The sequence below is a fragment of the Garra rufa genome, chromosome 20 (genome assembly GCF_049309525.1).
Source record: "Garra rufa chromosome 20, GarRuf1.0, whole genome shotgun sequence".
NCBI lineage: Eukaryota > Metazoa > Chordata > Actinopteri > Cypriniformes > Cyprinidae > Garra > Garra rufa.
In genome coordinates, this window is record NC_133380.1 from 33738048 (window position 1) to 33743859 (window position 5812).

Consider the following 5812-nt stretch of genomic DNA (forward strand, 5'->3'; position numbering starts at 1 on the left):
TGGGTGCTTCACTGAGTGGGGAGAACCTGTTTGATGTTCTGATTGGAACGGAAGAGCGGTGTTTTGACCCGCGACTATGCCGTCTCACAGTCACCCAGTTGCCCTGCTGCACGGGCGTTGTTACCGGAACCGAACAATTTGCATGACTCCCTGAGCTAGTCACATCCAAAGCCGTATCTAAGTCCCTCACATTCTTACTATCCTCCATTAAAGTTTGGATGTGTGTCTCTAGTTCTGTGATCTTCTCTGTCAGCCTAGCTATTTCCTTGCATATATCACATGTATAAGACTCACTGCCGACAGAGATAGATAAACTATACATGTGGCATGTGGTGCACACAACAACAGCAAGAGAAGAAGCCATTACTCACCGTTTATGTAGAAAGGACCCAACTTACCACTGTTACTTGATGAGCACTTGAAGAGCGGGATGGGAGGAGGAACAGCGGGATGGGAGGAGGTGTAGAGATGAGAAGCGCTGTGCTTGTGTGTAGAGATGAGCACTGGGTAGTGGGCATTCTTACGACACGTGAAACACCATCGGCCGTGGCCGGTTGTGAAGCGCAATCGATCTGAGTCGATTTTATGTGCGCTGTGCTTGTGTGTAGAGATGAGCACTGGGTAGTGGGCATTCTTACGACACGTGAAACACCATCGGCCGTGGCCGGTTGTGAAGCGCAATCGATCTGAGTCGATTTTATGTGCGCTGTGCTTGTGTGTAACGTTAGAGATGAGCACTGGGTAGTGGACATTCTTACGACACGTGAAACACCATCGGCCGTGGCCGGGACACCAGACAATACACTCTATTGGGGGTTTATCTGTGTAGCCGTGGGAACGACTTTTGTGTGCAGGCAAACGGGCGACGGAGCCGGTTTGTTGGCTGCAGAAAACACTGGAACAGTCACATTTTCTGGAACTGGACGAGCAAATAACTTTGGTGGGGGTCCGGCAACAGCGGGACTCGTACACCGTCGTTTTCCTAGTTGTGCTAGGACGATTTCGGAGGCTCAGGTTTCAACTCAATCCTGGGCCGCGGGCCGCGTCTGGCGGGGCGGTGGCCAGACGAGAAAAACGTCAGAAAGCGTTAGCCACGGGTGCCTCTCAGCAACGGTGAGAGACCATGTTACGCAGCGCTGACGCGGCTTGGCGGCGGCGAAAGCGCGGCGGAGCAGGTTTGACGTCTGACGGCAAGCTTTAGAGGGGAGGGCCGACTTAGCACGCCGTCCAGCGGAGGGCAGACATAAGTGGGCTGCTATGCCTCTTCTGAGCAGCATGCGTGTTCCCGTTTTGGTGGGAAACGGAAATCCTCTTCCTCCTTCATGGTCCCCTCGTCAGCGGCGTCGATTGAAGCGGTGGCAGACAGCGGCCGCTTTACGGCCGGAACAGAGGCTGACGAGGTCGATGAAGCAGGCGGGCGAACCGGCGAGCTTTGTCGGCTGGGGGAAGGATCCGGGGCCCGCTGGGCACGGCCCTTTTTTACGGCGCGACACCGCGGCGGGCGGGGGAGCAGTCTCAGTGAAGAAGGCAAGGCAAGTCCTCAGAGTCGCCATTGGCATCTGCACGAGCCGTATGAAGGCATCTTTAAAAAGACGCTTTGCTCTTTTTAGAGAAACAGTGTGTATCGCAGCGGCGACACACACTGTAGATTATAAAGGATATAGGCAACGGAAAGCGCAGCAGGAAGGCACGGAAGGCGGCGTGGCCAGCAGCTTCAGTGGCTCGTCCCGCTGAGATGCTTGCAGTCGACGGCAGCTTCTTCTCCGGCTCCAGGGATGCGTGTGCTTCGCTTGAAGGATGAAAAATCTGATAATAGCTGCCTACGAGCGGTCTTTATAGGCCTAGACCACGCCCTTTTAGGCAGGAAGCTACAAAAAGGGCGCGAAGCGACGCAAAGGGCGCGAAATGCCCCCATTGGATCTGGCGTCGCGTCAGGCCTCGCTCTATAGGCTGCTGCAGTTGCCGCAGAGCAGCCAATAGGCGCGCAAGCTGTTTCGCCTATGTCTGTATGCTGCTGCAACGCGCTTTACATTATTTCAAAATTAAGGATAATTTTTGGCTTCAATATCTCGCAGAAAAGTATTTTCCCCATAGCGTAAGATACTTACGCAGTACGAGAGACCTCTCGTAAGAGAACTGCAACGCTCCAGTAATGGAACTTCCCCCTTCTAAATGATAGAGTAAATAGAAGAGAAGCTGCTGCTAAAGTGATGTGCTTCTGTTATGGTAAACACGAGACAAAAAGACATTATACATTAACTGGACCCAACTAAAATTGACGTCGTTTAACGTTATTTGAGTAACGTTATATAAAACGTTCCTTTTCTAGCAGCTTTGCCTCAAATCTCTCTTACAAGTAAATACCGTTCACTCATCGCTCATATTTGCGCTCTCTTACACGTACAACACGACCTTCGGGCGACTATGTGGTGTTTAACTGCATTCGTTAGAACATTAATAGATGTACAACCACTGCCATGTACCAAGTCTTACAATTATTCCATAAGAAGACTAGAAACAGCCAAATTTTTTCAAAAGCCTTCTTAAAACACATTTGAAATGTCGAGTATGAAGAGTTTGCTTTCAAAACGCGATAATGACTTTATGACGAAGTTAAGTACTACAGTAGGATGTGCACAACAACAAAAAGTGCTGTAGTAAACCTATCATAATTATGAAAAAATTATGCTTCAAAACTTTGGTTTTCCCATACAAAAAAAAAACCACATATGCCATCTAATGGTAAGTTCTTGTGATACTGTACCGCAGAAAGTGCTGTGGTAATCCTGTCATATTTAGCTATGCTCATTTTCTGTGTGGTAAATTTATGTTGTACTGTTGCAGTACCACAGGATTACCACTTGACATTTTTGTAAGGGTTGTTTGGGCGGATGGAGATGGTTCAGGCAGGGTTAAAGGTTGTATCAGCGATTTCTAACCTAAAACATAAAGTGTCAATTTCAGCTGACCTTTCTTCACGATCCGCTCGCTGCCTGCCCCATAAATTGTCTGTGAAAAAAACGCGTCTCTCTGGTCAGCCTAGGGTCCGAGATATGCCAAAAAAACAATCGGCGCTATCAACTATTGCACAGATAAACAAACAGTGTTCCAACCAATCAGCGTCAGGGGTTTGGTGTTGTGGACTTTCCTACTGGTGCAGGGATGTGAGGGAGGCGGAGCGAAAGTCCACAACACCAAACCCCTGACGCTGATTGGTTGGAACACTGTTTGTTTATCTGTGGAAAGGTTGGTAGTGCTGATTGTTTTTTTTTTGGCATATCGAGCGGATCGTGATGAAAGGTCAGCTGAAATTGACACTTTATGTTTCAGGCTAGAAATCGCTGATACAACCTTTAACTGCATTTGCTCAGATACTGTTGAATCTTTCAGGTGTATTAACGCTTTGGAAAAGGGATCTCTAAGTCTGCCAGGACCAGAGTCCCCATCTTTGCCATTTCTCGATGTGCTGGTGGAGAACAACCGACTGGAAGCTCAAAGAAAGGTGGTTGTATAAAAAACAGCCTAACTTATAACTACATTTCAGCTGTTCCAGTTTAAATGAGTGTAGTGTATTTGAGCCCTGTCTTATGTGTGCTGTTGTCAGGAGTTGCAGGTGAGGTGGGAGCGCTTGAGAGAAAGAAAAGAAAACCTTAAAAAAAAGGAAGAGGAACTCAGGCAGTACTAACTAGATAATGCTGAGGAGATACAAGTAAGTCAACATTCTGAAACAACTACATGGATATGAATGGATAATGTGCAAACATACATTGGTAAACCCTTTTTTGCCTATTTTTCCCTTTAAGTAAAATGAGGCTATACGGTTAAGGGCCATAAAAAAAATAAACGAAGAGAAAGATAAAATCAAAGAGCTAAAAAAAAGACAATGAAAAGCTAAGAGAACGGCTTGAAGCCCTGCTGGCAAAAACAAGACTACTGGACCAGCGCAAACTACAGGGCAAACACTAGGAGACCACCGCAAAGGTAGGTGGTCTGGAAAGGTAGTCATATACTATTATAGTATATATTGGAAAGGGGAGAGAGACTGAAACTACTCAGAGAAACTGTCAGGCTGTTTCCCTGGACTCACCTGCCTCATGTGGCTGAAGAGTGAGACGTTCCACACTTAGAAAGTGGCCAGAGTTATCTGATCTGAACTAGAGAGCGGATGGTGCAGAGATGTCATTAAAACTTCACTTCGCAGTCCTTCCCCATTTAAGCTCCACTTGAATGGCTTGAAATAGCTGACTGATGGGCATTGCATATGGCTGCCAAATGAACTGGTTTATGTGCCTTAAAAGAATCGAATCCACGAAGTAAGCAGTTCAGAAGATCTTGGCTGTCATATACTTGCTGTTAGAAATTATTTTAACCTTGTTTTTTTATCATTGTAATTGCAAACGAGAAATGGACGTTGGGTCAGCCTTATTTTGTTGTGTTTCGATTTTCAGTTTTGAGACAGATGGAGTAACAAGAGAAGATCTGAAAAAATATTAATATAGAGTTATTTTTGAAATTTGAAGAAAAATGAATGCATTTTTTGAAATACTGCAATACCTAAAATATACTGTATAGTAATGTTACACATTTTCTTGGTTCCCCCTCTTTATGAAACATTTGAGGTTGAAGACACTGATCGAGACAGTGACTGTGGTGGCGCGCAGTCCATCAGAAAGGAAATTCTGGAAAGGCAGGAAAAATTTGAGAACGAAAAGCAGGAACTGATCGAGGAGATAAAAAAGCGCCGGACTCTTTTCCTCCTTTCTCTCCACACACTGCAGGAGCAACGGGAAGAGCTTGAGAAAGCGCGATCAGAAACACGCAAATGGGTAAAAGCATACACACACATACATTTAGAGCAGGGGTCTCTAAACTCGGCCCTGGAGGGCTGGTGTCCTGCAGAGTTCACCTCCAACTTGTCTCTACACACCTGCCTGGAAGACTCTAGCATGCATAGTAAGACCTTGATTAGCTGGATCAGGTGTTTAATTGTTCTGCAGGACACTGTCCCTCCAGAACCGAGTTTGGAGATCCCCGATTTAGAGGTAAATGTATTAATGTGGAAACACAGAAAGACACACAGATGTCACTGTGGCACCTCTGTCTTCTGTAAAGTTTACAGACTATTCATGTGTTCTGAAACTGGAGCAATTGCTTTCCACTCTAGCACAAAAGAAGCTCCTGTACGCACAGATGAAGGACAAGATTCGATCGATTTATCAAATGATCGCACCTTGCTGGAAAGCCCCTGTGGAGATCGAGGACACCTCTGCGCACTTGGAACTGGTGAATAATGAAAAATACGTCTGGCTACTTAGAATAAAGCAGTATTTGTTGTTGATATGGTGATTCAAATGAAATATGTTTTTTTCCCCTCCAGATTCGTAAACATTTGCTGTTAGTGAAAGCTATAGCTGATGAGGATGGCAGTCAGCAGAGAGATTAAGATCCAAGCACTGAGGATGTTTATCCACTGAAAACAGCCAGATGTGCCTCAACTAAATAAAAAAATCTGCATCTGACCACCCTTTTGATTGTATTGTGTACTGGAGTGGGATACTGTATGGAGATAATAGATTAAGAACAAATAGAATCATATAAGTTATATATAAATTATATATAAGTACATTTCAAGGCCCTAAAATACATTTCATTATTTTTCTCAAATTCTGTGAATCTGTTTTATATTAATTATCTGCATTCCATTTTAATAGTTTCATTACATTTGGATAATTAGAAGCATGTCTAATCAATTATAAGATAAATTAGATTTTATAAAGAATTTTTATTATTTAGTTCTTTTTTTTTCCATCTT

The 5812-nt window shown here is 44.8% G+C and overlaps 1 long non-coding RNA gene across 1 annotated transcript; it reads left to right on the forward strand.

Moving 5' to 3' along the window:
* Window positions 1-3146: 3146 nt before the first annotated feature.
* On the forward strand, window positions 3147-5519 carry LOC141293286 (uncharacterized). Its single transcript, XR_012340703.1, has 6 exons — window positions 3147-3502; window positions 3605-3709; window positions 3804-3981; window positions 4620-4826; window positions 5165-5283; window positions 5378-5519. It is a non-coding gene; the product is annotated as an uncharacterized lncRNA (long non-coding RNA).
* Window positions 5520-5812: the final 293 nt, after the last annotated feature.